This window comes from Coptis chinensis, chromosome 4 (genome assembly GCF_015680905.1).
Source record: "Coptis chinensis isolate HL-2020 chromosome 4, ASM1568090v1, whole genome shotgun sequence".
Classification (NCBI taxonomy): Eukaryota; Viridiplantae; Streptophyta; class Magnoliopsida; order Ranunculales; family Ranunculaceae; genus Coptis; species Coptis chinensis.
Window position 1 is genome coordinate 30,700,616 of NC_141459.1, and position 17,988 is coordinate 30,718,603.

The following is a 17,988-nucleotide window of genomic DNA, read 5'->3' on the forward strand; positions in this document are numbered from 1 at the left end:
AACATCAGGTTATAGGTAGAAACCTATACATCTATATTGGTGCCGTCTACCGGTTCGTCTTCTTGAGAAAAAGTATTCACACCATTTTCTTAAGCCCACAAAACTTGGTAAAACCACCATGGAAGAACAACTTAAAGCATTAGTCGATCAAGTGAAGACTCTCCAAGATTCTTTTACAACCCTTTAGCAAGAGAATCAAACTCTGCGCGAACAAACAACGTCCAACACCAATAACATGGATCCCGACGCCATTGATCACAACGGCGTTGCAGCACTCATAACCACCACCAATCAACGCCTTGACGACTTCTCCCAGCGCTTGGAGAAATCAAGTGAAAAGGCCAGTGCAGCCCAGATCATCCAGAAGATGCTCCAATCTTGTATAGCATCACCATTCACCGCTGAAATCCGGGACAAGCATCCTCCCAATGATTTCATCCAGCCAAAGTTCCCAATGTACGATGGCAGCTCATGTCCAGGCCAGCACGTAACTCATTTCAGCCAAATCCTGATGCTCTATAGATCTCCAGACTTCGACTACCTGAGATGCAGACTTTTTCCAGCCAGCCTAAAAGACGGAGCATTAGACTAGTTCTATACGCTAGCACCTAATTCAATCCACAACTTTGACAAGCTAGCCAAAACATTCGCAGCAGAGTTCATCCATAACAGGAAAAAACAAGCCGACCTAGACTCATTGTTCCAATTGAATCAAGCACACGGCGAAACTATTCAGGCTTTCTTAGGCCGCTTCAAAAAGGAATTGTTATCAATGGAGCCAGGCCTCAATGATAGCTTTGCAACCTCAGCATTCACCAACGCCCTCCTCGACGATTTTAAACTAGCAGGGTCACTCATGTGGAATAAGGCAGATCGCCTAGATGACCTGTACCTCAAAGTCGAGAAGTACATAAAGTAGGAAGAATGGATAACCTAGTTCAAGGGCAAAGAGGTCCTCGTAGTAAGCGATAAAAGGGGACCCAAAGAAAGCAATCAGTACTCATGCAACAACAAGGGCACCAACTCTTAAAAGCCATCTTACACCAAGAGAGAATTCTCCAACTTCTCTAGGACGCCAGGCCACATCCTGAAAAAGATAAAGATAGCCCCTTACTTTAAGCCAAACATCAACAAGGTCATAGAAATCCCAGGACGCCCATACTGCCACTTCCACAAACTCCACCACCATGACACAGATGAATATTAGAGCCTTAAGCACTACCTCCAAGACTTGGTCGAAGAGAGAAAGCTGAAAGAATTCCTGCCAGAAAATGACCTCATGCATAAACTGAATGCCAACCGCAATAAAAGCAGGAGTCATAGTCATGAACGACCTGCACACAGAAGGAGCAGAAGCAAAATAGCCCAACGATCTAAATCTCCAGGTCGGTCAAGGCACAATAGGCAACAACACTACTATAATCATGAAGAGGGAAAGGTAATCCACATGATTACAAACACCTCCAGTAATGAGACCTCCAGTAGTGAAAAGCGCCAGCAGCGTAGGAACACTGCAAGAGATCTACTACCTATCCTACAAAGCCAAGATGATCACTCCTGCCAGCTCTCGATCTACGACCGAGATATCATTCACCGAGGAAGATGTCGACAAGGTGTGCCTACCCCATAATGATGCTTTAGTAGTGCACGTCAAGAACAACGGATGAACAGTCAAGGGGATCCTAATCGATCCAGGTAGCTCTTGTGACATCCTCTTCTACCAAACATACAAGGATATGCACCTACCAGACTCAGTGATGATAGATTCAAATGCACCACTCTACGGGTTCAATAGAGACCGCACAGATGCAATTGGAGACGTCATCCTACTAGCTCCATTGGAGAAAATGATGACATGGTTAGGACCTCAACACACTTCAGTGTGATAGATGCTAAGTCATCATACACGGCCATCTTAGGACGCATGTGGATTCACAAGATGCAAGCAGTTCCATCAACCTTACACCAAGTCATGTGGTTCCCCAGACTTCGAGGAATCATGGAACTCAGAAGCAACCAACTAGAAGCTCACCGATGCAATCAAGTAATCACAACAACCAAGGCCAAAACTCAGGTTGCCAAGTCAAAGGACATTCTGAAGCCACAAGATCCTCAAACTTCAAGCCTTCCAGCATCAGCAACAAGCAAAAGTCAAACCAGGTGAGAAAATAAATTTGGGCACAAATGAATTTGTTTATATAAGGACTGATTTAGACCCCAAGCTCAAGGAGCAACTTGTCAATTTTTTTACCTCTCAATAAAGATGTGTTTGCTTGGTTGTATATTGATATGCCAGGAATCGAACCTTAGGTCGTGATAAGAGCCCAAAACTGTAGTTTTAACCTCTTAACAATAACACCTTTAGACCAATTATGTGAGTAATAAATAAAAGTTAATGCTGATTATATGCTTTTATGTATTTCAGGCATTGGAGTCAATTATGTGCAGAAATGTATCACTTTGGTGAGATAAAGGAGCAAGGGTTGGTTGCTAAGAAGTTCTGTGATTAAAGGCCAAGATTCAAGGAGAAAAAGCATTTAAAAAGCCCGGTCAAAGCTAAAAAGTCAAAGTCAACGCATGCCGAAACAGCGCACAAAAGTCAACAGAACTTCGAAGACCGTATCTTTGGACTCAGACTTCAGAATTAGGCATACCTTATGTCAAAATGACCGGCTCGGAAAGAGCTTTCCAATGGTCCAAACCTTGACCCAATTAGAGGAGTAGAATTGGACGAAAAGTCTGTTAAAGCAAAATCCAGCTGAAAAGGCCTCTATGAATTGAAGAAATTTGGTTTTGGGCTCGATATTCTGACCCAAAATATGGCTCCTCAGCCCATGCACGAAAATGTGGATCTTGTCTCCTCCATTTGAATGGAGAAGACTTAACTCTTAAGATATACTTAGTTTAGGTAGCAATTAGTCATTAGAGCATAATTCTAGATCTAGTTTTACATTCAATTAATTAGTTTTCAATTATTATTTTAGATCTAGTTTTTACTTTTTCAATTAATTAGTGTTAGAACAAGTAGATTATTATTTTAGAATCAAATATTAGTTCATAATAAAGTATTCATTTTCATCTCAATTTAGTTTATTAATTAAATTCTTATTAGTTTTAGAATTGTCAAATTCATATCTTAGTTGTTAATCATTTCTTAGTGTTAATTTAGTTTTGAATTATTGAATTGAAACTTTATATTAGTAAAGTTAGAATCTTTATATGATGTATAGTTTAAATTCATATGGAAATGATAGTTTGATGAATCAAGGCTAAACCTCCATTCTGAGGGGTTTGATGAAGCCTTGATGAAAACTTGATTGTGTAGTGTAGAAATAGTTGTAAGAGTCTATTCCACTCTAGAAGGTAGTTGATTCGACATGAGAATGGGTTGAACTTCCTCACATGCTAGTCATTAGTTAGTAGAGATTGCTATGAATGATTAGGGATTAGAACTACTAATTCTTATCGTAAAAATGTAAGAATTGGATTATAACAATTTATGTTAGGCTATTAAGTTGGATTCAAGGTGGAATCAAATTTCCCTAATTCTTTATCTAGATTCAAACCGTAGTATTAGTTGATAATTTATCGTATCTTAATAGCATAATTTGCATCGTAGTATAATTCCCACCATTACTCTCATTAAACTTTGGATAGACTGATAATATTAGAAAACATTGAATACTAAATAACTAGGAGTGGAACGAATCTTTTACTCTATCTCTATTTCGATAGAATCGAGAGTAGAAATCTTTGATAAATATAGTACAAGTTCAGTTTTAGTTTTATTTGCGTTTGAATTTCATCGTTTATTCGTAGGTAAAACTATTCATTTTACGTTTATCAAATGGCGCTCCTGCCATCTTAGTTCCCTTTAGTATTATTTTCTTTAGAATTGTTAGTCTTCCAAAGTCTCATAGCCCCCACCCGTGTTTGATTCTAGCTGTGGTTGTTTGTTTCAGAATTGAATTTTTCCTCGCAGGAATACACGGAGTGCGACCCGCGCCTTGCCAAGGCAAAACTCTAGCTCCCCCCGAGCTGAAGCGCCTGGAACTTGAGTTTTTACCCTGCAAAACTTGAAGGCAAAACTTCGAAGCCCGTGTCACTGAACTTGAGTTTTTACCTGAGCGAGACCTATGCCCTCTACTCTGAACCACCCGATTTCCACAGGTTAGTTCAAACTTTCATTACTTCAAGTTATTCAGTGTTTCTAACTCGTTATACACACTAAGCACGCGTATACAAGATGTTATTCATAAGCGAAGTAAGGAGGCATTCATGTACTTCTTTCTTCCACACCTCGCATCTCCTGTTAGAGATTCATACTAGCATATCAAGATTGTTTGGAGTGTTGTCGTGTTTAGTTAAGATTGGTCTTAGCCTTGCATGAGATTAAGGTCAGGCCAAAGAAAAACACCTAACGTAATCAACCGGTAACGTCAACAAACACGCCTTTCTAGTATACCACTCACTACACCTCTAGCTAGCATACCGCACACCACACCTGAAATAATGGTTGAAAAAAGAGAGTCTCCTCTCTCTGACTTTTACAAAGCCTTGAATGATAGCCTTAAATCTTGCATCATTTTATCAGACCCAGTGGGGGGTTTCCGAATCCCCCCAAATATATTTAATTTGTTACCCATTTTTCATGGGTTAGACCATGAAAAACCTTATCAGCACATGCGTAGGATTGACCAAGTCCTTACTACATTCCACCATCCTACGGGTTGGTGCTGAACAAATCAAGCTGAGGGTGTTTCCTTTCACCTTAGCCGATAAGGCGGCGTCTTGGTTAACTGCCCAAACGCCTAATTCTGTGGACTCGTGGGCTAAACTTGTTCAACTATTTATGGAACATTTTTACCCACCACTGAAGACTGATGAAATGCTTTCCAAGATTCATTTCTTTCGACAAAATCCTCATGAATCATTTTCAGAGGCTTGGAATCATTTCACCGATCTTCTTATAGAGTGTCAACACCATAACCTCGCAAAAGACACGTTAGTTCGTGCCTTTTTCAAGGGACTGTTACACCACCACAAAGAGGTGCTTGACATAATGAATGGGGGTAATTTTCTCAGTAAGGGAGCCTCAGAGGCTTATAAATTTTTAGAATATCAAACTAAACATAATAATAACTGGGGGGTAGTGACGATATCTCTCATTCCGCTAGTTCTTCCACAACAGTAAGGACACTGGTATGATTGAGATGAAACCGGATCTTGAACTTAAAAATTTAATTGAATCTCTCACTAGAAAGGTAGAGGCTATTTCTGTTCAACAAAAGCCTATTCCCATCATGAATGTCAACTCTAATCCATGTAATTTATGTTTAAGTCCAGAGCATCCCGACTCCTATTGTCCTCTCACCTATGAACAACAACAATCACAACAAGATAATGTTTATTCCATTAATAGCGAGCCTAACGCAGCTTGGCGACAAAACCCCAACTTCGATTGGCGAAATAATCAATAACCTCCAAGGTTGTTTAACCCAAATGTTAGGCCAACAAACAATTACAACCAAGCTTAACCGAGGCAAGGGTAAGGACAAGGACAAGGAAATTATAATAATTATAACAATAATAATTATAATGCTAATAGAGGAATTGTACCGGTAAATAATAACTATCAAAATCCACCCATTAATAATCAATGTGACATAGTTACTATCACACAACCTATAGCTAATACTCCTCCACAACTGGATCATTTCGATGCCTTTATGCAAACCCAATAACAAATTTTACAAGCTATCCAACTTTCCTTACAGCAGTTAGCACAAGAGAAAGTACAACCCAAAGGTGTGTTTCCAGGTCAAGCGATACCTAATCCTAAAACAACAAACACAGTCTTTGAGGTAAATGGTAATACTAGTAAGGACAATGAAAATGTAGGTGAGCTAAATTCCATCACCACTCTCCGTTCAGGCAGAGTGGTTGATAACAAAGTAACTATGCCTATAGTTACCCAACCAATGGTCCCTACACTAGATATTGTACTAGATACCGACGTAGAAACTGAAGATCCTAGAGGTACCAGTTAAACCACAACCTAAGAAATAGGAAGCCAAGGTTAGACATTCAGTTGACCCATACGCTAAATATAGAGAGAAACAACCGTTTCCTCAGAGATTACCTATGTTAAATAAGGATACAAATTTTGAGGAGACTAGGGAAGTTTTTAAAAATCTAACGATAAACTTACCTTTTCTTGAAGCAATTAAAAAGTTACCTCACCATGCTAAGTTTCTCAAAGAGTTGTGCACTACTAGGCGTAAGACAAAGATTCCTAAAAATGTCTTTTTAACTGAACAGTTTCCAACTTTAATGGAACACAATGGAATCGTTAAGTACAAGGACCCTGGTCGTCCTACGGTACAATACACTTTAGGGGATACTCACACGACCACTGCTTTATTAAACCTAGGGGCGAGTGTTAACTTACTCCCTTATTATTTATATAAAAAAATAGGTTTACAGGAAATGCAACCTACAACAATGACGTTGCAATTAGCTAATAGGTTTATCAAGTATCATATGGGTGTAGTGGAAAACGTGCTTGTTAAGGTTCAGGATTTCTACTATCTTGCTAATTTTGTTATTCTCGATACAGAAGTAGCTAACGACTCTGTTCCGATCATTTTAGGGCACCTTTTCTTGGCAACTGCCAACGCACTTATAAACTGCCGGGATGGTTCGATGTCCTTGTCCTTTGGCCATCTTTTTATTGAGGTCAATGTTTTTAAAATGAGCAAACATGTTCCTGATACGAATATCGATGGAGAGGTTAGCATGATCGAGAGTTTAGCTCATGATTATTTCAAAACCACGTTTCCGGATGATCAGATGCACAAATTTCTTTCCTTTAGAAGTTCCAACTTCGACGCAAACTCCCTAGACGTCGAGGAAGATTTCCTTCGACTCTTTTGCAACTCTTCTTTGCCACCTCACGAGTCCCACCCTTCCAACATTCTTTCATCCCTTGACACTATGACAGAAGATGAATTTTTCACCCTCTATCCCAGTGATTCTTTTGACCCACCTATTGAGGAATGTCTTGCATATCTCAAAGCTTCTGATGATCTAGACTTGAGAGCTCTAGCTGACACTCATTCATCTTCCTTCACCAATTTTTCCCACCTTCCACCTTTTCAACGGAACCTGGAGTTTGCGCTTGACCCTCTTGCTTCTTCTGTGCTTAATGATTTTTTAAATCCTCCTAATACAGAAATAATTTCCAAAGGAAAGGCACTTGACACCTTCATTTTCTGAATTGAGACAGTTCCCACCTACACCATCAATGAAGTTTGTGTTAAACCCACATTCTCATTTCTTCCATTTCTTACTTCTAAAACTTATCCATATCCAACATATCTTCCACAAACATCCATTTTCTCATGATCCTTCACTTGGACACCCTCTCGGTCAACAATGAAGAAGATGGTGCATGCTCGGTTACGTTCTAGGTCTATCAGATCTCGCTTTCATTTCACTAAGTTGCGTCGTAGAAAATCTTGGTGCTTGATTCTGTTTGGAGGTGCATTTCATGGTAATTATTTATGGAACGATCCACAACTCTTTAGGTTGTTGATATATGGAAAATTGCAGGGTATATATTTATATATCCAGTTATTTGTTAAAGTCTCAGGAATCTGACTTTAAAAGACCCACTTTTAAAACAAATTTTCTAAACTCTGTTGTCTAAAATTTGTTTGGGGGTGAGGTGTCCATTTTTTCGTCCTTGATTGTTAAACTTTCCATTTATGTTGTTTAGACCGTTTAATCGTATTTCGATTAGGGTTGACATTATCTATGAATTTAGATTTCATTCGTTTGCATAACTTAAGTTACGCACGCACTTCGAGGCATTTTCTATCTTCTTATATGTCACCGACGGTTGGAATAGAGTATTTTATGGATCATTGGATTGGAAATTCTTTCCTAATCATTTTCATATCTCATTCACACAAATCGGACCGGTAACGAAGCGGCAATTTTAGTTTGAAGTTGTGCGAAAAATCAACGAATTTCAAAAATCGAATTGGGCTTAGGCCTAATCTCACACGCACATGCGTCTCTATATTCAACCCAAAAACAGAATCACGGTTTCTTCCCCACTGCCATTAACAAAGCTTTACAAACCCTAAACAAAAATAAAAAAAGAAAACCTAACTATACCCACGCCCAACAATTTAAAATAACCCTAAATCTTCTCCAAACTATTCCCACCACCATCTCCATCAATTTCACCCACCAAAAACATAAGAATATCCAAAAAATCGAACTGCCACAGCCACCACCGCGCCTCCCCCCATTAGTTTTAGTGAGTTGATTTAAAATTCCATCCCCACATTGCTTTTGAACCCTCAAATCCACCCCAAAACTTCAATGGCTTTAAGATGAAGAATTTTGCCGAAACAAGCTTTTACTTTCGCCCGCTTTACGCCGTTTTTTCGTGACGAGATGATTAGGAGGAATTAGAATAGGTTGTGGTACTCGACGAATGATTTCTACCACTCCGATTTTGTCGAACAATTCTATAAGAAGAGAGAGTTGGATGGTCAGAAAATTTTCATGAAAGTGGCTGGGACTAGGAAAGAATTATCGAGAGAGAAGTTGGTTGAGATTTTAAGCATTACGCCTGAACGCCACCTCGAAGCCATCGTGCAGGAATCCCAGTATACTGGAGTTCCTGCATTGATAGAAGACACTGTCATGGAGGGTCAATACAATCCGAATTCTCATTGTGCTTGACAGTCATCTCTGCGAACCAACCAACTGGTTGTAGTGCAGTGGATTAGTAAGAACGTCATTGGGAAGGAGAAAGTGAGTGACATCAGTTTGACATGTCTGCACGTTCTCTAGATATTGTTGATAGGGTTATATACTAAAAGCATTACTTTTGTATTAACTCTAATTCTTTATATTTTGAATGAGAATCATATGGGCTAATGTTATGCATATTATATATGTTATTAGTTATATGCATGTGTCTAATACTTTATGTTGTAGATGATATGGTGTGAACGCACAGAAGATCATATCATCAGTACTTTATAAAGTATAAGTAATCGTTCACAACCTAGATGGATTTGGACAAACCATTAGTACGGTTGTAGTATAATCTGGTATTAGTCTATCTTGACTATAGGGTTACACTAGTACACTTTGTGTGTATTAAACAGGACCAAGTGAGGTTGTTTCTTCTTATACTGACTATATAAGAAAACAAACACCTCTGTTATTATGGATGCTTGTCCTCTTAATTCGGATATAATAACACGCGCTTATGTGCATTGTATATTACTTTAAATCATCAATGAGTGAGATTCATTTGTGAATCAACAAACTCGATGAATTGGGTAATGACATTGTATGTAAGGTGTGCTGTTGATTATAGAAGGAATCTGTGCCCCGCAGGAAGTCGGGTTAATGATGTCCCCTTGAGGAGCTCAAAAAGATTGTCATGTAAATCCTGCAGGTGGATTTATTCTGACATGATAATGAGGTTGAGTGGTACTACTCAAGGACATAAGAAGTTGATTAATGTAGTTGTCAGTAACTTGACTTAATTAACGGACATTCGATATGTTAAACACAGGGAGATTAATGAGCATATAATATGGATCCCATAAACATTGACACGTAATTTGGGATTAGGGTGGTAGTGTAACAATGGCCTTTAGTGGAATAAGTCATTTGTTGACGGACTTGGGCCGTGTGTTCTGGGCGAACATGGGAAGCCCAAGCCCGTCAGGAGGCCCAACCCTAATTTCTCCTCATGGTCCCTGTTGTAGCCTATAAATAGAATACTCTTTCTCTCTGGCCGAAATTAACCTATTCAATATTCATTGTTCTGAAAAAGAGGCAAGAAAAGTAGATCTGAATTTGTTTCTGATCTTGAGAGAAAGAAAGGGGTTGGTAGATCGTTGTCCACACAACGTCCAATCTATTCTAAAGGAATACAACATAAGATCAAGGGGTTGATTTTGGATTTGATAAAGCTTTGATTCTCAGAGTTATCTAAATCGGATTCAAAGGTATGTTTCCAATCACAAATCGTTGACACCCATTAATTCTGCTGCGCGTGGTGTTCGCGGTTTGTAGAAATATTCGTTCTGAAATAACGGTTCCTACAATTGCAAGAGAAGAGGTATGAATTCTGTATCTTTGAGTTTTTGATAAATATGATTAGAGGAGTTGGGAAGAGTATTGCACCATTTCCTGCTTTAATTATGAAGATAATGTTGTCTTGGGGAACCAAGAACTGAGTGGAGTATGTTGAAATTGCATGCAAATAAAATTATTTATACAGAGTGTATCCAAAAGACTTGGATATTGCCGGAGGATAGGGTGGTTGATTCGGATGAGGAAATATAGGACATGACATGTTTGGATGAAGAGGCCTTGGAGAGGTGTACATCTGATTCAGAACACATGTTAGTGCTACATACTGGCGTGCGTTGCATTTATGGTATTTGTAAAGATGTACGGGATAGGCAGATTATAATTCGAAATAAACAAAAGAACCTTCAGACGAGTTTTGAAATCCTCGAAAAGGGTCAGGATGATCTCTTGTATAACATGGAGACACTCCTTCAGCGTCACAATGCGCATTATACAGAGATGAAGGCAGAGATGAAAGCAGCAATGGAAGCACAACGCCTGTTCCAAGTAGAGATTCTATGACGCATGCCACCCCTGGAGGGTTCTGTTTCAAATGAGTCTGAGAGGCATGAGCGTCGTCGTCAAAGGATGGATGGCTCTGGCCCTTTTTTATCTCAGGCCCTATCACAATCCCAGGCCTAATCTCCATCTCAGGGTCCATCTTCATCACGTGGCTAGTTGTTAAAAAAAAATTTGTTGTTTCGATGTTATTTAGTTGTTTTATTGTTTTTAGTAGTTTGGATGTTAAGTTGTTAAATTTAGTAGCTAACTTTGAATTCGGTAGTTAATTATTATTTGAATTTCTATTTTAATTTAATTTGGTTCGTGTCTAAGCATGACGATGATTTTGGTGTTAATCCCACCTTCCCGAATTGTTTGGGGGTGGTATTATTTCTTTTAGCATTGTTTTTATATGATCCACAATTTTAGCAGTAATTTTGCGATGATTGTTGGGAATGTTGTCGATATTGGCATAACTATGATTAGATATTGTGGTAGGATAAAATTTCAAAGAGTTAGGAAGTTACTATTCTAAATTCAATCTAAAAGATATTAGGTTTGTTTTAGAATCAAGAATATGGGTTGTTTTCGTTTTCGGTTTCGGAAATATTTTGTTTCTGACAATTGCCTTAAAACTTTTTGGCAACTTGCTGATTCGTTTTGGAAGCTCACAACCTATATAAACTTCTTTCATTCTACACTCACAACCCATACTACATCCCACTTTCAACTATCACCTTTCGCTTCCAAGTTTTCGCTTTTTCTTCGCTTTTTCAACTATCACCTGCGCCTCTGTAGAGTGCCACCTGCGCTTGCCCACCTGTAACTCAAAAATTCACCTGAGCGCGACCCGCGCCCATCCCAAGCAAAAAGTGAGCGTGCCCTGCGCCTAAGTGCCTGGAACTCAAAATTCACCAAGGCGCATCCCACGCCCTATCCAGGCATAGTTTGAGCGCCCCCTGCGCTTTGACATCCGTAGGCACGAAAAATTCCAATTTTTTGTGGGTTGTTCCAAGATCGTTCCAGCTGTTTTAGAGAGTAGTTTTGTGATGACATCACCTCGTATCATACCGGAATAGTCTTTTGAAGACTTGTTCCAAAGTGACGCTTATGGTGCTTGGTTTCGCGAGATTATAATACACGTAGGCTGGGAACCGCTAACGGTAAGACCTGATGAACTTTATTCTCCCGTACTTACATCTTATTTTTATGATAATTGTAAGTTCTTTGATAGACAAGATGGAGAACAAGTGTTTTCCATCACCATCGGGAATGAACTGATGGAAATTTCCAGGTTCTTGCTAGGACTTGTTATGCCCGTTGAAATACAATACTCATGGGCCTATTTGGTAGATAATATATACATGTATAACTATGAGGATTTGCATGAGCATTACGGGGCTGGAATCTTTAGGATTGAGGACCAAGGGGATTATAACGTCGCCCTTGGTAGCCTATCTATGAACGTGGGCACTGTTATGTTTTGGATCATGCTAAACATTAGAGGGGAATAGCGTTACTACTACAGAATGACACTTATACCACTGTTTTTAAGTGTGGTATAAATATATTTACCACTGTTATACAACCGTGACAATAGGTGGTGTGGTATATAATAATAACAAAACTGTGGTATATATGTTTAACAGATACCACGGTTTTTCAAAGAACCGTGGTTTGTATGCCCATTATATACCACGGTTGTCAACAGAACCGTGACATATAAGCTATTGAAACCGTGGTTTATATTAGTGTATGTGTTATAATACCGTGGTATATAGTTATACTAAACACTACGGTTTATGCCAAACCGTGGTATATATATATATATATATATATATATATATATATATTATTTTTTTAATAATAATGCTAGTAACAGTTTTCCACTTAAAAACCGAACCTGCATAACAAAATTTACACAGCCTGCCTACATACAACATTTCCATCTTCCCAACAAATTCCAAAATGTACAATAAACTATCAAACATTGCAAAAAAAGATAATAATAATAATAATAAACTTCCATTAATTTTTTGAGTGCACTAAGAAAACAAACTTCAAATTCCTTTTCATAAATTAAAAAGGTAAGACTCATAAATTAAACTGGAGTGGTCCGAACATAGCTAAAACTCATCCTCATTCGCTTCCGACTGAAACACCCCATTTTCCTGGATGAACTGAATAATATCGAGTCGAACACCGTCAAGTTCATCTGGCGTGTATGTCTCCTTCAGTTCTAAATTTGTCATCTGGATGAGTCAAAGCACAACATGTGGAGTTACTATATATATAAGAATAAGGCGAAGTCTTTGAGCCAAATAAAGTGTTCGTCAAAACTTTCGAATACCTTATTTTCAAATAATCTAGTTGAACATCCTTCTACTATTTCCCTCATAAACTTCATTGTATAATACCCACACTCTGTGCCACCTGGTTGATATGGGCCCTAACATATAGACTCACAACATATGTAAACATATACTTTTCAAAGAAAAAGACAATAATGTGTAGGATTTGTTTACCTTGATCTTGTCCCACTTCAGCGGAACTCGTTTCCCATCAACCCTTTGCAATGTGAGGACCGCACTTCACAATAAGATAAATGCAAAACATTTAATTCACAATCGCTAGTGGGAAGTCTAATTGGAGACGTCTTTAGTACTTCATTTAATTTAATCCTTTATGTACCTTCACTATGGTACTACTTTTACTTGTCTCTTCCTAAATTTTTGAAAATTCAAAATTACCAGGCATTAAAATCATAGCGAATCGGAAATTAAAAAATTGCATATAAGTGTGAACCTGTCGGGCAGTTAGCACGAGAGAAATGGTCCGAACGTAGGCAGCAGTGATGTCGATGCCAGAGATATGAATGCTGAATATGAAAATCTGGTACTTGGAAAAAGTAGGGTAAGTTGCAGTACTGTGAGCCTCAACAGGAGCATACTTTGGATGTAACTCCACCTTAACCAGATTCATTTACCAGAATAAGTACTGCTTCAAGAAAAAGGGAACTTTTGTTGTTATACTTCGAAATAGGAATCCCTCTAGTGTTAGTGATCATCGCTAGAGCCTTCTAGTGTTGGTCAAAACAACGCATTCTAAGGACGTACTTCCATTTCACCCGCTTAAGTGTGTGAACTGTTTGGTCGTAGGTCAGAACATATTTGTGTATATTGATTAGAGTCTCTCTATAAATTAGGTCGGTGAAGTTCTAGGAGCATGTGGGTACTGGAGAAGGAGAGCATTTATGATCTATTTAGGGGGGCAATAAGCAATCCAATCAGTGCACCCCTGCAAGTTGAGTTGGATGCTACCACCGGTTAACTAAAAAGCGGTAAGTTTTGCCAAAAATGTAGTATTTTTCCTTATTCAAGTGAAGAGACACTAACCAGCATTCATAATCATAACAAATACACCCTAGGTCAAAACAAATACACCCAAATCTGTCCAACAAAATAGTAAGGCCAATCACTATATAAGCACTAACAACTGATTTAGGACTACCCCTATAGAAAAGAAATTTGAGTAACTCAGCTCACCCCTAATCTTTCTTTAAGGCCTTACTGCAAGCAACTATCAACTAACCATCATGCTCACAATCCCTGTAAGAAAGGTACTCAATATCAAAATAAGTAATTAATCATTCAAAATAAGAAAGGTACTCAATAACAATGTCGAATGAGTAAGTACCTAAGTATGGTGACACCTTTTACCAATTTCCATAACACTGAAAAAAACACACTACTTCCATTTACCAATGATTCTTCTTTTAATAAAACCCATGACTATGTTTTCCATTTATTATTCATTACTGCAAGGCATGTTTTAATTGCCCATTTTAGCTATAATTATTACATATTAAAACAAGTCATTAATAAACTATAAACATATTTTACTCACTGTTACACTAAGACACCCTTAGGACATGGTTTGAATGATCTTAACATTAAGCTAAAACAAAAACAGGTCAAAATTATCCCAAACAAACAAATCAAACTCACAAATGAACCAACTTTAATTCTTTCAAAGAAAAAAATGTCAACCATACATGCCCTTTTAACCCCAAATTGAAAAACATAAAGTTTGTGCTATTACACATAATTTGGTGATAAATATTAGTAGTCGGATTTAAAGTACTAACTTAGCAACGCGGAAGAAATCGAAACATAAAAAGACAGGACATTCTACTTAATTGAAGCACACATATTTTATGGATTTAAGAGCGATGAAGCAATAAATCATTAAGGCACAAAATCAGGGCATTGATATGGAAGATTTATCAAATTGGAGAGTAGAATGTATGGCTAGATTCAAAAGTTCAAGGTTAAGTGTCCAAACAACTAACAATAACAGTCAATCCATGCAATGCATATAGTTATACTGTTTCAACATGCGGTCACAACTCTTGTTTCAACTAGCAATAGTAGCATCTCACAGAGATTAAACTAAAATTATTCAATCGAAATAATTGAAATAAAATGATTTCAAATTGAAATAACTCAATCGAACAACGAAATGAAATAAATATGAAAAATGAATGTTACATACCTACATAGCAGAGTATCAAACAACTACTTCAATCAACAGCTCGAAATCACTAATTTGATGAAGAAAACATATCGATCTACTCGAACAACTCAAAATCCAATTCAATCTACATAAACATGAAAAAACACTAGTTTGAAATCTTTGAATAAGAAAAATAGGGTGAAAATTTGAGAGAGAGAGAGTTAATGTAAACCTCCGTAAAACATACATCACGGAGGTAATGCGCACTTTCTATCTCAAGGTGCAACCAGAATGACAATTATCGTCTCAAAACGATGCAAAATGGTCAATCATCTATAAAGGATTTTATAGGAGCATTGCCACAACTCACAACAAGCATCTCAAGTTCCAATCTGTGCACTATATGCTTCTTTGTTTTACTTGGAAGCTTTTTTCTTATGCACTCTTAACCTCTGAAGTAGGTTACTACAACTCTGCTTTTCCATTGCTCTCCCCAGTCTCATTTGTTATTCTTCTACCGCGCGTTCCGGACTTCCCCCTTCGATCTCCAAATCATTTTTTCCTTTTCCTTTTTCTTTTCAATCTACATAAAAAAATGGTTGAAATCCCTAGTGGATAAGAACCAGACACTTAGTCACTTAAAGCATCGTTGTAGTAAAAGGGCGGTTTAAAATGGTGCTGCTAATCCCAAGTTCAAACAAAATTTTATGGCAAACTCGCATTAGTTGTCACTTGTCAGTCAATCATACACGTCCATGTGACTTGCTGGAAACTCATTTAGTTCATGACTGTCACCATATTAAGATCTTTGGAACTATCTAGGTCGATAACTCACTAATTTGACTCCTTAAGATCGCAGATTAAAAAAAACTTACATTACCAACGAACACCGACCGAGAATCAATTTCCTCCTTATTCGCTTGATTCGCAGCTGCATTAGCAGGATCTACATAAAAAAAAAGACAAAATAATAAATAACAAGAAATGAACAGTGTTTAATAAATAAATAAAAAAAAAAAGAAAAAGATTGGTGACCTTGAACAGCACCCATTTCTTTTTCAACTTTAGCTTGCATTTCTCTCAAAGCAGCTGCTTCATCTTCCATCTCTTTCAATCTTTTCTTCATCTCATCCAACTCCTGCAACTACAAACCAAAATATTTATTATTTTAACTAATCGAAATATTTATTTATTTCAAGAAAGAGATTCAGACCTTGGTCGAATCAACACCGTCGGCGCTTGAGAAAAAGAGGGAGAGAGTAGCGATTATGATTTGCCAAGCAAAATATATCCAGCCCTGACTTGGATTATTTTTTCCCGTGTGGAGTGGGAAAAAAGGGTCACGTGAGGGTTTTGCCGGTAAATTGGTTTTATTTTTGCCAGACCCATATATCGCAACAAGCAACGGCAAATACTGGTTTAAGTGGGAAAATATCGATTTGACAGCGGGAAAATGGGTTATCAAGCAGGCCCTTAGAGCGAAAAAAAATCAATTACCGATTTACCCTTTCTACAAAGAGCAAAAAAAAAGTGGCTGTCTAACTTTCCGGTACCCTTAGGATAAAAAACTTTGGTGTAAAACCGGGAATATGGGAACTAATTGGGAAATCTGGTATCCGCTTTATCTGACTATTTGGCAATTGGCATAAAGTCATAAACCACGGTAGAAAGTGGAAAATTTATATACCACTGTTTATGTTTAAGGTAGTGGGGATGTGGAGTACTCTCATGCTGGAAAAAAACCCAACCATGGTATATGGTCCAACTTATCCCACGGTTTTCATGTAACTGTGACATATACTAGTAAACCAATGACCAAAGAAATTTCCGCCGTGGTATATAAGTATTTCCCACGGTTTTTAGAAGAACCGAGGTATAAACGTTCTTATTGACCGTGAATGACGAAACTTGTGATATTTTCCTTGCTTTAGCTGGGGGACGTACACTCTATGATATTTCCCAGACCCTAATGTCTAGTTTAGCCTGATCCCATAGCAAGAGGCATAAGTACCTTCTTATGCCTGTTTTAATTTGCCGTATTATGCTATGTTTCTTCCCTGTTTTTTGTGCCCGCTTTACGGATTGAGTTGGGGTCAACATTGTGAGACCCACCAATTGTATTATTCGATCGTTCTGTGCAATGACTTGGCAAAGGTGGAGGATAAAACTTTATCAGGTTGCACCTTATACCCCATCCGACCAAGTGGCGCTTGACAGGTTAGCTATAGTAGATGATAAGTGGCATGAAGCCTGGCAAATCATCATGGCATGGCAGGATGTGAAGGAACCACATTTCTTTATTAAAGATGAGGAGGATGAGGCTTAAATGGGAGTTAAGGTAAGTTTTTAGTTTCAGTTAGTGTCTGCTTATGTCCCAAGCAATTTATTTCTTATTGACCCCATAACGGGTGGAACTCTTATAGAGTTGAGTCAGTTTTTTTTTTTTATATTAGTATGTTATAACCTTGTTTTGCAGATGTTCCAGAATTTCACGCGTTTCTATGATATTTTTCTACCCTTTAAATTTAAATATTTTGAGGACAAAACATGTTTCTTGTTTGGGGGGGGCATAGAAACATGTGTAATTAAGGCATCTGTTAGGATATAGATATGTACAGTATGCACTTGTTTTCTAGTAAAAATTCAAAAAATTTAAAAATATAAATAAAAAATTTATGTTATACACTTAGGAATATTGGTATTGTTTCCCTTCTCTAAGCCCTTGATAATCTAGAAATCTCACGTAGCTTTTGCATTAGAATAGTTTTTAGAAATTTAGATTAATATGTAGATAATAAT

General features: G+C 37.8%; 1 long non-coding RNA gene across 2 annotated transcripts; it reads right to left on the reverse strand.

Annotated features, from left to right (window-relative positions):
• Nucleotides 1–12,570: 12,570 nt before the first annotated feature.
• Nucleotides 12,571–16,458, reverse strand: LOC147503154 (uncharacterized). 2 transcript variants are annotated; one of them, XR_015220132.1, is made up of 8 exons: nucleotides 16,225–16,458; nucleotides 16,065–16,135; nucleotides 15,233–15,334; nucleotides 14,220–14,282; nucleotides 13,480–13,671; nucleotides 13,200–13,263; nucleotides 13,025–13,123; nucleotides 12,571–12,926 (listed from the first exon to the last, which is right to left on the reverse strand). It is a non-coding gene; the product is annotated as an uncharacterized LOC147503154 (long non-coding RNA). The 2 variants fall into 2 exon arrangements; XR_015220133.1 differs by having other exon boundaries at nucleotides 15,229–15,334.
• Between the last annotated feature and the right edge of the window lie 1,530 nt (nucleotides 16,459–17,988).